Below are 13,901 nucleotides of genomic sequence, written 5' to 3'. Positions count from 1 at the left end.
TATTTTATTTCTGTATACCTTTTTTTGGTGAGATGTCTAGATTAAAGTTTGACATATCTACCTTGGAAAAGTTTAGATCTTTTGCTAACTTTTAAATTTAATTATTTGTTTACTTATTGATGCATTTTTAAAGTTCTTTGTATATTTTGGATATCAGTCCTTTATTAGATACACTTTGTATACATTTTAATAGTATGTGGCTTATCTTTTCATTCATTTAACAGTGTCTTTTGCAGAGTAAACATGTTTAGTTTTAGTGAAGTCCAAATTACCTTTTTAATGAATTGTGCTTTTAAATCTGTATCTAAAATGTCATAATCGAATCCAAGGTCACTTGGATTTTCTTCTACGTTATTTTGCAGAAGTTTTAGAGTTTTGTGTTTTACACTTAGATCAATGTTTCATTTGAATTAATTTTTGAAATGTGTAAGATCTATGTTTAGATTCATGTTTTTGTATGTGAATGTCCAATTGTTCCAGCACCACTTGTTAAAAAGACAATCCTCTCTCCATTGAATTGTATTTGCTCCTTTACATAGTTGATTGTTTTTGCTTGAGTCTCTTTCTGGGATCCCATTTTTTCCACTGATCTATATGTCTCCTTTTTCACCAATACCTTACTGTTTTGAGTGCTGTAGTTTTATACTGTTTCTTGAAGTTGGGTAGTGTCAGTCCTCAGATGATTCTGCTGCTGCTGCAGATTCATCAACATCTTCACCTTCTTCCTCTTCCTTCTCCTTCTTCTCCTCCTTCTTCTTCTCCTTCTTTTTTCTCTTCCTTTCTTTCTTCTTTCTCCTTCTTTCTCCTTCTTTCTTTTTCCTTCCTTCTCCTTCTTCCCCTTCTTTCCTTTCTTCTTCTTCGATATTATAATTATTTTATGTTGGTCAATTTGTAATTATAAATTGTTGTAATTTGTATCACAATTATAATCAAAATGTGATTAATCAATATATTAAACTTTATTAATCCTCAATGTATCAGGAAACAAAATATCCATATTTACTATCTGGGCCACACTTTTTTGGTTTCATATTCTAAGTAATTTTTTAATAACAAAAGGAGAGAAAAAAACAAATTTTATTAGAACTTTTAATACAAAATTTAAACAGAAAAACCTTAATTTTTATTATATATTTTTTGGTTTTAATGGTATATATATACAAATTGAGCAATAATTGGCATGCATGATCCTGAAATATATCCATCTTGTAAATAATGAGTCCAGCTTCAAAATACATCTCTACTGTGTCCTATCTTGTCATTGCTTTTTGGTTCTTCTTTCACTAGCATTGTCAGAATGCAATACTTTAAAAAAAATTTGATGGCTCATAATTTTACCCAGAAGAATAAAATATATTTATTCCATAATTGCCAAACATTTTCCTTTTTAGATTTATAAAGAGCAATTAAAATACAACTAAAATATATTCTTAAAATTTCCTCATCACCAAATGCTTTCAACATGTTTCCATTTACGGACTATGTAAAGTAAATTCTTATGTTCAAAAATCATAAAAGGTTAAAGAACATTGTCATATTTTCCTTTTAGCAAAATCTTATGGTTGCAAAATATTGTGTGATGAAGTCCTTCCTTGTATTAGAAACTGTTCCAACTCATCCATTTTTGAGCTTGATACAATTTATCTACAGTATCAAAAGCAAAAATTTGTTTTACTGTCATTTTAAGAGGCTTGAGCTTCACTATTTTCTCTTTACATTTCTCTTCCAATTTTTCTAATAATTTTGGGGTGTCTTTATTAATTTCCTTCTCCTGCCATTATAAGCAGAAAATGAAAAATTGTGAATTCTCAACTGATATCATGGAAGCAAAAACAACAAACACAGTAGCAAACAGAACTACAATGTGGTGTTTTTGTTTTTATACTTCTTTTAAATATTTACAAAAGAAAATCCTATAAGCACATAGAGATTAGGTAACAGTGATGATTTATATCACTTGTATAAACCTTCTACCCCAGCATTGTCCAATATAACTTTCTATGATAATAGAAATGTTCTCTATCTCCAGATAGTAGCCAGTAATCAGCTCCCTGTGGCTACTTGGCAATTGAAGTGTGGGTATTGTGACTAAGGAAATACTATTTACATTTTACTTAAACATAATTGAATTACATTTAAGTTGAAATAGCCACATGTGACTAGTTGTTATTATATGGACATCCCCACTCTTGTATCATTGTATATATATCTATTTTCTTATTATGTTATTCTTTTTATTGTAGTTGGGGATAATTGATGAGTTAGTGGTGAAGTAATACCTAGGTCGCTGAAGTAGCAAGATTTCTCATAATATAAGAAATATAGTGTCACTAAAATTTCATAATGTATTTTAGATTTATAAAATGATTCAATGTTTTCATATCATAATTGCAAAGTAAGCCAATTTTTAAACCTATTTTTAAAATTAAATGTTTTCTTTTTATTGGAGGACCTCTAATAAAGGAAGAACACAAGTTATGAAATATCATTCCTTAAACATAGTTAGAACTGTTTCAAATGCACTTAAAATAATGTACCATAGAGTCAACAAGTATAAAAATGTATGGGCCGGCACAGTGGTTCACGCCTGTAGTCATAGCACTTTGGGAGGCCAAGGCAGGCGGATCACTTGAGCTCAGGAGTTTGAAACCAGCCTGGCCAAAATGGCGGAAACCACGTCTCTACAAAAAATACAAAATAATTAGCCATGCATGGTGGCATGTTCCTGTCGCCCAGCTACATCAGGGGCTGAAGTGGAAGGACTGCTTAAGCCCAGGAGTTCGAGGCTACAGTGAGCCGAGATGGCACCACTGCACTCCAGCCTGGGTGACAAAATGAAACACCATCTAAAAATAAATAAATAAATAAATAAATAAATAAATAATAAGAATTAAAATGAACAAAAGTGTCGATGCCTTTATTACCTATATTTTTACTGGTACCTTTTGCTTCTTTTTAAGGTCTTCCTTGTGGGCCAGCTTTATGATACAGACACTTTGCTTCTGTTCCTCTCCCAGATACATTCAGTTTTACACACTGCCAAACATGTCTTCTTAAATATTGGTTCTTAACCTGATACTTACAAACCCGAGATGATTTCTTATTGCTTCTAACATAATGTCCAAACTCTACATCTTGACATTCAAGGCTTTTAAAATACAACCAACCCCCTATAGTGCTGGTCTCAAGTATGTTTTTTCAGATAATGAATTCTATGCTTTACATTATTTCTAGATGCCTCATATATAGCCAACTTTTTTTTTTTTATTATTATACTTTAAGTTCTAGGGTACATGTGCACAACGTGCAGGTTTGTTACATATATATACATGTGCCATGTTGGTGTGCTGCACCCATTAACTCATCATTTACATTAGGTATATCTCCTAATGCTATCCCTCCCCACTACCCCCTCCCCACAATAGGACCCAGTGTGTGATGCTCCCCTTCCTGTGTCCAAGTGATCTCATTGTTCAATTCCCACCAGCCAACATTTTTTAATACAACACTTTGTTCATTTCTCCTTTGCCTTAAATCCCTTCTTTTCTTTCCCTCTAGAAAATCTCTACCAGATCAAATACTGTGTTTTCTCTGGATTATTTTAAATGCCACTTTTCTAAGTAATCTTCTTTGATTCTGACAAATATGTATAATCTATCCATCTCTGGCAACTCCCATAATACATCATCCAGGTACTATCGTGCCTCCAATTTTGAGTTTGCATTATTTTGTACTTTATAGGATTTATCTAATTTATTAGGACTGTATTCCTAGAGGTTGCTGTCTTTGCAGATGTGTAACCCTTGTATAATAGTGGTACTGTGTCTTGTATGCACGGTGATTTAGAAATATTTTTCAAATAAATGAATGATTGCCACAAAAGCATTCACTAACATCAAAAGAAATTTAACACACCATTGAAGAAAAAGTACCTGATAATTTTCAGCATTAAGAAATGTAAGTTAAATGGAAAGTGAGAATTTTACTACAGAATTACAAACGGGAAAAATGAACTAAACATCTTAGAAAAAACACAATTGTACCCAGAAAAAATGAGTATGAGATAGTGCTGGAACGGAAAGAGTCCTGTTAACATTTGGTATGTTAACCCCGCTGCTCCTATTAAGTGGTAGAATTTGAGGTGTGGACTGAGTTTGATTTACAGCTTTTCATTTCAGGAGAGTATCACAATGGCCTAATTCAGAGTATTAAGCATTTACTTCCTTTCAGGAGTAAGCAATGATGTGAGAGAACATAAGCCATCCATATCAGTGCACACAGCGCCACAGTTCTCTAGTAGCTCCCAATCTGTTGTAACAAAGAAGATAGAGATAGATAGATAAATAGACAGACAAATATAAAGAAAATAGGCTGGGCGCGGTGGCTCACGCCTGTAATCCCAGCACTTTGGGAGGCCAAGGTGGGCGGATCACGAGGTCAAGAGATGGAGACCATCCTGGCCAAGACGGTGAAACCCTGTCTCTATTAAAAATGCAAAAAATTAGCCGGGCGTGGTGGCGGTGTCTCTAGTCCCAGCTACTTGGGAGGCTGAGGCAGGAGAATGGTGTGAACCTGGGAGGCAGAGCTTGCAGTAAGCCGAGATCGCGCCACTCACTCCAGCCTGGGCCACACAGTGAGACTCTTTCTCAAAAATAAATAAATAAATAAATAGAAAGAAAATAGATAATGAATAAAGTAAATGTAAATATTTTAAAGAAAAGTATGATAGACATTTTGGACAGGAGAATTCTGTTTGGTTTTTGGGGGGCTGGTGTGGGGCTGTGCTGTGCACTGTGGGATGGTTAGCAGCACTCCTGGCCTCTGTTCCTCTAACAAGCAAAAATGTCTTCAGACATTTTCAAATATACTTAGGGGATGAAATTGTCCTCGCATGAGAACCACTATTTTGAAGTAAAATAAAAGTGACTTCACAATAGTGAGTTAGTGCATAGTTTTCTTTAGGATTCATGTTAAGTAACAAGAGATCTTTAGATGAGTGTTACATAAATTTAGTTTGGAAACCCTTATGTAATAATATTGCAGTAAGGCAAAGATTCACAAATCTTTCATCTGCAAGACACTTTAAAATTTCTAAATTTCCCTTAGTACAAATTTGCTATCATGAGTTTTTTTTATATTATGTATGGATGAGAAGAGTTTGTGAATAAGAAGAACCTGTTTTTATAAATGAGACAGTGGGTGTATTTTAAAAGAATATATCTATCTGTCAATGAGGAAAACGATGTGTGAGAGAGATATAAGAGTGTACACAATATGCAGATCATATAGAGCCAAAGTCTTGGACTGGGTGCTAATTTAACCAGATAGAGAAAGAGTTAATTTTGATGACTTTAACAGAACATAGTATGAAAAACATCAATTGCTAGTATAGTCTAAGAGAGACTAGAAAACACAAACTCACTGAAATGTGGTTAACATTGGAGAAAAAGGGTCAAACAAATGTATCAGTGTTAACTTCACTCCTCAGAGCATGTTTCGTATACTGTACAATGACAGCAACAGAATTTTCCGTGTGCTGTGTAAGAGTTTGATGAGCCAATGCATACAGAGCAATTACATCAATGCATATTATTTACCAAGTATTTGATTATTGTTTGCTATTCTTAGAAGATAGTTGTGACAAGTAAATTTGATTTTCTAACAAATTTAACCACCAGTTGGAAAATATATTTCAAAAGACCATTATTCATTTATTTATTTATTCAACAATTACTTAATTGAGGTCCAGTAGTTATTCTAGGACATGAGGATAAGTCAGTGTACAAGATAAAGATGATCTCTGCTTTGATAAGCATGCATTCCTAAGAATATGCCAAATACTCAGTAACACCGTTTGAGACTAATACCTAATCTTGAGGTATTGCAATGTGAATGTCACAATGTAAAATATTATAAGGTTACAATGTTATGATTCTAGTGAAACAACGGATAGAAATGGGTACTAGCACTCTTTCTTAGAAACTATGTAAGTGCTTGTCAACTGAATGAATGAGAGTACTCACAGGAACCAATTTTGTGAACAAGTAAAATTATCAATATTATAATTTTCTTTCAACCAAAGACTGTAATATGAGCAATGCAGATGACTGCTACTTTGTGTTATAACCCACCATATTTCTTCACTCACTACACTATGCAATATAGGATGGTGCAGTGGTCTTTGGTTGTTTCTTTTAGCACTTTAGTCATTATCCGTAACAGGTTAAATGTTACTTTTATATGACCTTAAATTCCTATTATACTTATTCAGTTACAAAAGAAATAAGGTGCTTTTTTTTTTTTCCTGATAAAACATTTGATTCAAACCTTCTTTTTATTCATCTACAAAATCTAGTGATGGATAAATGTTGTTAAACCAATGACACAAAAGACTTTAAAAGCTTGTGCTTTTAAGATTGTCCATTAGGTGGTTTAATAGATGCTTCATCACAGGTCTTTTCTCTTTTAAAATCCTTGCTAAGGATATAGAAAATCCATTCTGCTGGATCAATATCTTTACTTTGATTCAAATCCTCAGTCATTCAAATGGAACATGAGGCATCCTTACTTCCCAAGTTCATAAAACCTTTAAATATTTGTTTAAAGTATTTTTTTTTTTTTTTTTTTGAGATAAAGTATCGCTATGACGCCAGGCTGGAGTGCAATGGCATGATCTCAGCTCACTGCAACCTCCGCCTCCCGGGTTCAAGTGATTCTCCTGCCTCAGTCTCTTGAGTAGCTGGAACTACAGGCTCATGCCATCATGCCCAGCTAGTTTTTGTATTTTCAGTAGAGACAGGGTTTCACTGTGTTGGCCAGGATAGTCTTGATCTCCTGACCTCATGATCCGTCCACCTCGGCCTCTGAAAGTGCTCGGGTTGATTACAGGGATGAGCCACCGCCCCGGGCAAAAGAAGAAAAACCGTTTGTCCATAAATCTAGCTCTTGAAAGTCATTGTGTTTCTTCCTAAATGAGCCCCAGAATATGTCAGACAAAAGTAAAAAAAAAAAAGGAAAACTGTGGGGTTTTCCACGTTTAAACATTGTATAGATGTTCTAAAGAATATTTTTTGTTTCTCCAAAAGTCTTAGAGCATTTTGCTTTTAAAATATCTGTGTATTTTAGTTGGATACTTTCAAGTACTGAAAAATTATTTGTGAATGATTGAATATATGCCTGTCTTTATACACTTGTGCAAAACTTCCACAGTTTTTTGCATTTTGAACAAAACCTGTATTTATTTACACAACACTCAAAGAACTCTTACAATTTACTAAGCATAAGATATAAAGACACACAATTGAGTAAGTTAATATATCAGATTTTGAGTGCTCAAAATGTGAATATATTATAAATATACATTATATACATTCATGGATATTTAATAAATACAATGTTGAAAGACCTGACTTTTTTGAAAGGCATTTTAAAACAGCATGAAAATTGCTAGTTTGCAAAAAATATCCGAGTTTAATATGTAGGACAAAACTAGAATAAATAAATCACAGTCATATTAATGCATTTTTTCTAACCCCCTTTTAAACTATTACTAATTGGTACAACATAATACATTATATCAGTAAATTAAAAACAGAACATCATACACATCTCCAATGTACTGAACCAGAAGAGTCATTCTGTTTTGTGAAATCGCAGAGCAGGGTTAAATGTAACCCACATTGCTCCTACAGAGGAAAACAGAGGAATTATTTTCACAGTAAGGCTGGAATTACTATTTAAGTAAAATTTGGCTTAGAAAATATTCCCAATTTCAATCCTTTGAAATATGTTTAAAATGAAAAACTATGAACCAGAAGAAAACCTATAATTATGAAACATATTCACAGAAAAAAAACAAAAACAAAATAATACAAACTTTTTTCCTAAATCTTAGTAGATAACTTGGCAAAGGCATGCAAGGAAAAGTTTGGATGATGCAGTAGTGACTACATTACTATTCATATCTGGGTCAGTAAAAAGCAGAGTAACACAGTAAGTGCATAAAAAACCATTTACATGTAATCTGTTGTGCATTGTGCCATTCCTGACAAAGAATCCATTCATTTTGATATGTTACAAAGTAAATAATAGAGAGAAATATGTTTACATGGGAGTCTCACACATTAAAATAAATAGTTTGCCGACATCCTGGAAAGTGAAGACTGTCAAAATTAACTCAGTTTTTGAGATGACTACTTTTCTGTTCTTTGGTTAGCTAACAAAGTATGGTAGTTCTAAACTCATTTACAAGTATTATTTCTAGAATATCATTGATACCTTACTAAAATGTTTTTAGAATAACATTGCTTAATCAACTCTCTCATGTACAATAAACTGTCTGATGAAAATAAATAGAAATAATGACAGAGATCTTTATCAAAGCCAAAATTACTTCCTGCTATTAAAAACAATTATTCGAGAGTCAAGTTTAAGATAATAACACCATTACTGTAGTACTTGTGGTTAATAAAAAGGTATTTGGTGACTATTCTAAAATGGCATGTTTAAAGAGGAATGCTTTGTATCATAGAAATATGAGCTAGCTTTGGCTGAATAATTAAATGTCTTCACAATTGAGAACTACCTCTGCCAAAATCAGGTGAATAAAAAATAGTTTACACATGTGGTATTTGCATTAAAAAGAAATTGGCATTTTTATCAACATAGAAAATTGTTACCTAATGATATCCAATGCAGATTATTTGTAACAGAGAGTGTGCAATATCCATTTAAGAAAATTTTTCTTTTTTAGAAACTTTCTGTGGGTACATAATTGGTGTATATATTTATGGGGTCCATGAGATGTTTTGATACAGGTATGCAATGTGAAATAAGCACACCATGGAGAATGGGTTATCTATCCCCTCAAGCATTTATTCTTTGAGTTACAAACAGTCCAATTACCTTCTGTAACTTATTTTTAAATGTGTAATTCAATTATTATTGACTATAGACACTTCATTGTGCTATCAAATAGTAGGTCTAGTGCATTCTTTCTAATTTTCTTCTTGTACTCATTAACCATTCCTACCTCCCTCTCAAACCCCCAGTATCTTTCTGAGCCTTTGGTAACCATCCTTCTACTCTCTATGATTATGAGTTGAATTGATTTGATTTTTATATCCCAGAAATAAATGAGAACATGTGATGTTTGTGTTTCTGTGCATCGCTTATTTCACAAAACAAAATGATCTCCAGTTGCATCCATTTTGTTAAAAATGACTGGATCTCATTCTTTTTATGGTTGAATAGTATTCCACATTAACTATGAACTAAGATTAAAAGTTAATCTAAGGTTTGCAACTTAAATATTTTAGATTAATTATGTTAATTAATTGATATGTTAATTAATAACTATATTACTTAATAATTAAATATTAATTAATATTTAATATTAATTATAATGTTAATCTTGTTAATCTACATTCTAAACATCAGGCACCAATAAATTTCAATTAAGCATTTAAAAATATTTTAGAATAGTATAATATGATGATGAGAAGATATATCAGAAATTTTATTGCTGGCCATGAATGGTAGCTCACACCTGTAATCCCAGCACTTTTCGAGGCCAAGGTGGGAGGATCATGTGAGGCCAGGAGTTTGAGACCAGCCTGGGCAACACAGTGAGACTCCATCTCTTCAAAAATGGGAGAAAGAAAGAAAGAGAGCGAGCGAGAGAAAGAAAGAAAGAGAAAAAAAGAAAGAGAAAGAGAAAGAAAGAAAATTAGCCAGGCATGGTGGAGCACACCTGTGGTCCCAGCTACTTACTAGGCTGAGGCTGGAGGATTGCTCATGTGAGCCCAGGAGGCCAAGGCTGCGGTGAGCTGTGATCACACCACTGCACTCCAGGCTAGGGGACAGAGTGAGACTTTGTCTAAAAAAAAGAAAATAAAAAGAATATTACTTCCACTCATTTAATAATTATTTATTAAGCACACACTTTTTAAAAACACTATGCAAGACATGGAGGATATATCAATGACTTTTAGAAAGAACATTACACAAGGGTGAAAAAAGGAACATGCAGCAGTGGTATCTGATCAGATTTGAAGGTAATGAATGCGCTTAGCAAATGGCATTTGAATTAAGATTTTTAAAACATGTAAGAATTAAATAAGCAAGGAATCCCTCCAAAATGGAGCATTTCTGATAATTTGTATGAAGGCAAAATGAAACACATTTATTAAAGACCTTGATAAAAATAAAATTATCTGGAATTCAAATAACAAAACAGAATATTAGAAGACAAGAACATAAAGGATAGAAGTTATGCAGGACTTAAATGGTTTAATAATTTTTAAGAAAAACGATTATGAAAGGTTTTAATTAGTAAGTTGATGTGACCAGATTTATGTTTTGAGAAGACAGTTTTGTTTAGTTGTAAGAGTAAGATTTAAAGGGTGAAAATTTTGACACAAAGGAGATCATTTACTATTTCGGCAAACTAGATTAAAATAGTGGCTATGGAACTATGAAAAAATAGTGAATTCATTTGAAAATTATTTAGAAGATAGATTAACAAGAGTTCAGGGGTAATTGATTATAGAGAAAACAAGGAAACAGTAGGTATTTGGTATATGTCACTGCATGGATGCTAGTCGTATCTATAGAGTTAGAGATCTATGAAGGAGAAACATGTGGGGGGAAGATTGGAGACGGAGTTCGTTTTGAATACATCAAATGTGCCAGGCCTTTTAGATATCCAAGTGAACATGCCACATAGGCATTGCACGTAAATAAGCTTGCGAAGCAGAACAGAACTAGGACACAAATCCATGAGTGACTGGTAAGTACATGGAAACTAAAGATACGAGTGAGGCTTAAAAGGCCTAGAGAAAATCATGAGAGAACAGAATTTGAATCCCATTCACCCTGATCTTAAACATTTAAAGGCTACATAGAAAAATACCACCCAACAGAATCTGAGACAGTGTAGCCAGGGGACCTGAGAGTTGAACCAGGAGTAGGCGTGTGGCACGGAGGGGGTTGAGGAGCAGATGAGGCATAGGTATTCGTCAAGGAAATCTAGGGAAGACAATTTTTCAAATCTCCTTTTTAAAATTATCTTTACATAAATTCCTTTTTTGGTTTCCTTATTTATTTGGAAAGGTAAGTCTTAGAAACAGGAACTAATCAAACACTTGGAATAATTTTGAAGTCAAATAAATGAATACTGTCTTACATCTCTCGATGGTTAGTAACTTAGAGTCTATTTAGGTTATTCCTGAGAGTTTTACGGAAATGTGTGCTAAGTTTAATATTACCTGCTTTGGCGTTTGCTTGTGACGGAAATTCTGTGTGCCAGATCTCAAGGGAATGCTGAATCATGCTTCAAGGGAACATTTGTCACACATATTCTCGCCTCCCCTGTACTGCTGGAACTAAACAGGCAGAGCAAAGCCACATTTTGCCTTCCTCTTTTCTCACAGCTGCCTGCCACCGTGTAATTTACCTTACTGAAGCAGATCCGGATGGCGGCCTTCATTTCCCTTTGGCACGTACTATTTTTGTGTACTGAGAAGGGCAAAAGTGCCTGGGAAACAACACCTCCTCCTCACCAACCTCCCCCACCCCCATCCCCGCGAGCAGTCCTCAACCAAAGACGACAAATATTCCATAAACAGTCCCGTCTCTTGCCCATCAAGTAAGGTAACTCAGAGTCATGTCTTCCGCTCACTCTCAGTTCCACCGTGGAACTGAACTCAATTTGCTTTGCTCACAGGGTAGTCTGGTCAATAACACGGGCTTCATTTACTTCCTTCCCTTCCTGTCTCACTTCTCAGAGCTTTCTGAGATGACCACCTGGCACATTCCCCGCTCAGTGAAAGACAGGCCTCAGGATCTCTTTGTGAGGACACTGGACACCGTGTTAGGGTTCTCCAGAGACATGGAGCCAATAGGCTGTACATACACATAAAAGGAGATTTATTGTAAGGAATTGTCCATACGATTATGGAGGTGAAATCCCAAGATTTGCAAAGTGAGTCGGCAAAGCTGGAAGACCAAGAGTGCCAATGGCTTAGTTCCACTCTGAGTCTAACAGCCTGAGAACGAAGAGAATTGATGACATGGTTCCAGTCCAAAGGTCTCAGGATCAAGACCCAGAAAGACCCAAAATTTCCATTCTATTCTAAAGGCAGGAAAAAAGTAAGTGTTGCAGTTCAAACGACATTGGGCAGGAAGATTTCTTTTCTACTTGGAGGAGGAGCCGCCTTTTTATTTTATTTAGTCCTCCAAGAAATTGGATGAGGCCCTTTCATATCATGGCGTGCCATCTGCTCTACTCAGTCTACCAACTTTAATGTTAATCTCATCCAGAAAACAGCCTCGCATTCACACTCAGAATAATGTTTGGTCGAATAGCTGGGTACCCCAAGGCACAGTCAAATTGACACACAAAATTAAACATCACAGACAGCCATGTTAACATAATTCTGTTTCCCAAAATTATACATTTCTGATCTTTCACCTCAAACTTTTTCCATGAAAATTAAACTTTCCTTTATAATATGTCATGGGGAAAATAAATTTTGCTATATGTATATTTAGTTAGAGGTCAAAAGACCATAGACCTCAGTTTGACCAGAACAGTGTGGTTCACACATTAATATCTTCTCTTTTTCTTTTAAAAATGTCCTGCTTCAGAGATGAAATTCTATGATTATCCTAGTCAGTAACTGATTCCATAGATGTGCTGATAATGGAAAAAATTAATAAAGAATGTTTAAATCTGATATTCAATTTTTTTCTTCTAACAGTTAAAAAAGTATGATGAATATGTATCGTATTTCTTCAGATTAATTTTTCTTCCTAAGTCATTTTACACCACAAATATTTACTGTGATGTATTTGAAATGCTTATTTGCAACCAGAATATTATTTTTTATTATCTTAAATGCAACCTCTTGTTTAAAGAATTGACAGAGAATGCATTTGAAAAGCATACATAATTTTAAAGTATGATATAAACTATTACATTTTATATTATACTTTATTATTGTAGATATGAAATCCAAATAATATTTTCCTTAGATAAGGTAACCCACTTAAAAATTACACAATTGATAGTAACTCATTTAACTGCCTCCGAAATCAAAGACTGTGTCTAATAACAGTGCAGATCAGTTCTTCTGTTACAGCTAAGAAGGGAAGAATAAGAATAATTGTGATCTTCTGGAGAGTTCAGAACCTGTTTTGTTTATTGTAGAGAATGTGAAGATAAGAGGAGAAGATGATTCCACATTGACTGTGGACCAGACAATGCCAGGATTAGCAAAGTCTCATAAAGAAAGAATATGTTAATATTGCCCCTTTTTTGAGCTTATTTTCCATTTCTTCTATGAAATATGTTATCTTTGTGTTGATTAAGGAATATTGCATGTCATACAAGTTATACATATAAATGTCTGAAAATATTCTTTAATTCTCACTAGGGATGATTTATTGTTAAATGGGAACAAATAATTTTCTAACAAACATGCAGTAGCATATATAACAAATGTTAACTTTTAATAAAATCATAAATGCTGTTGGAAGTGACTCACTAGCTGTACTTCAGAGCCAGCCGCATGTACCCAGTGCCGTATCATTGCATTTTGAAAAGATTCTGCATAACGCTTGTGCGACAGTAATTGATCTTGAGTTCATTGTGGGTTCCTTATTGTGAGTCCCTGGTATTCCCGTAACAATGAAAGTGTTGTTATTCAGATGCACATGAATGCATTCAGCCCATAATAATAGTATTCAAAGCCATCTATAAATAGTTTAAGAAACAATTGTATGAAATGCTTGATATTCATCTGAACCACTTTTTGCAATTTCACTTTTAAATTCAGATTTCAGAAAAAATACAACAGTGGTACTCAGGAGATATTGAGATATTTTTGTTGGCTTTGCAT

General features: G+C 33.9%; 1 protein-coding gene across 4 annotated transcripts in view; it reads left to right on the top strand.

Annotated features, from left to right (window-relative positions):
• LOC105485513 (cell adhesion molecule 2) overlaps positions 1 to 13,901 on the top strand; it is a 1,093,059-nt gene that overhangs the window by 957,909 nt on the left and 121,249 nt on the right. The gene's annotated exons all lie outside the window — the stretch shown is intronic.

Source organism: Macaca nemestrina, chromosome 2, assembly GCF_043159975.1.
Source record: "Macaca nemestrina isolate mMacNem1 chromosome 2, mMacNem.hap1, whole genome shotgun sequence".
In the NCBI taxonomy this organism is placed as follows: Eukaryota; Metazoa; Chordata; class Mammalia; order Primates; family Cercopithecidae; genus Macaca; species Macaca nemestrina.
This window is presented reverse-complemented; position numbering and strand designations above follow the sequence as displayed.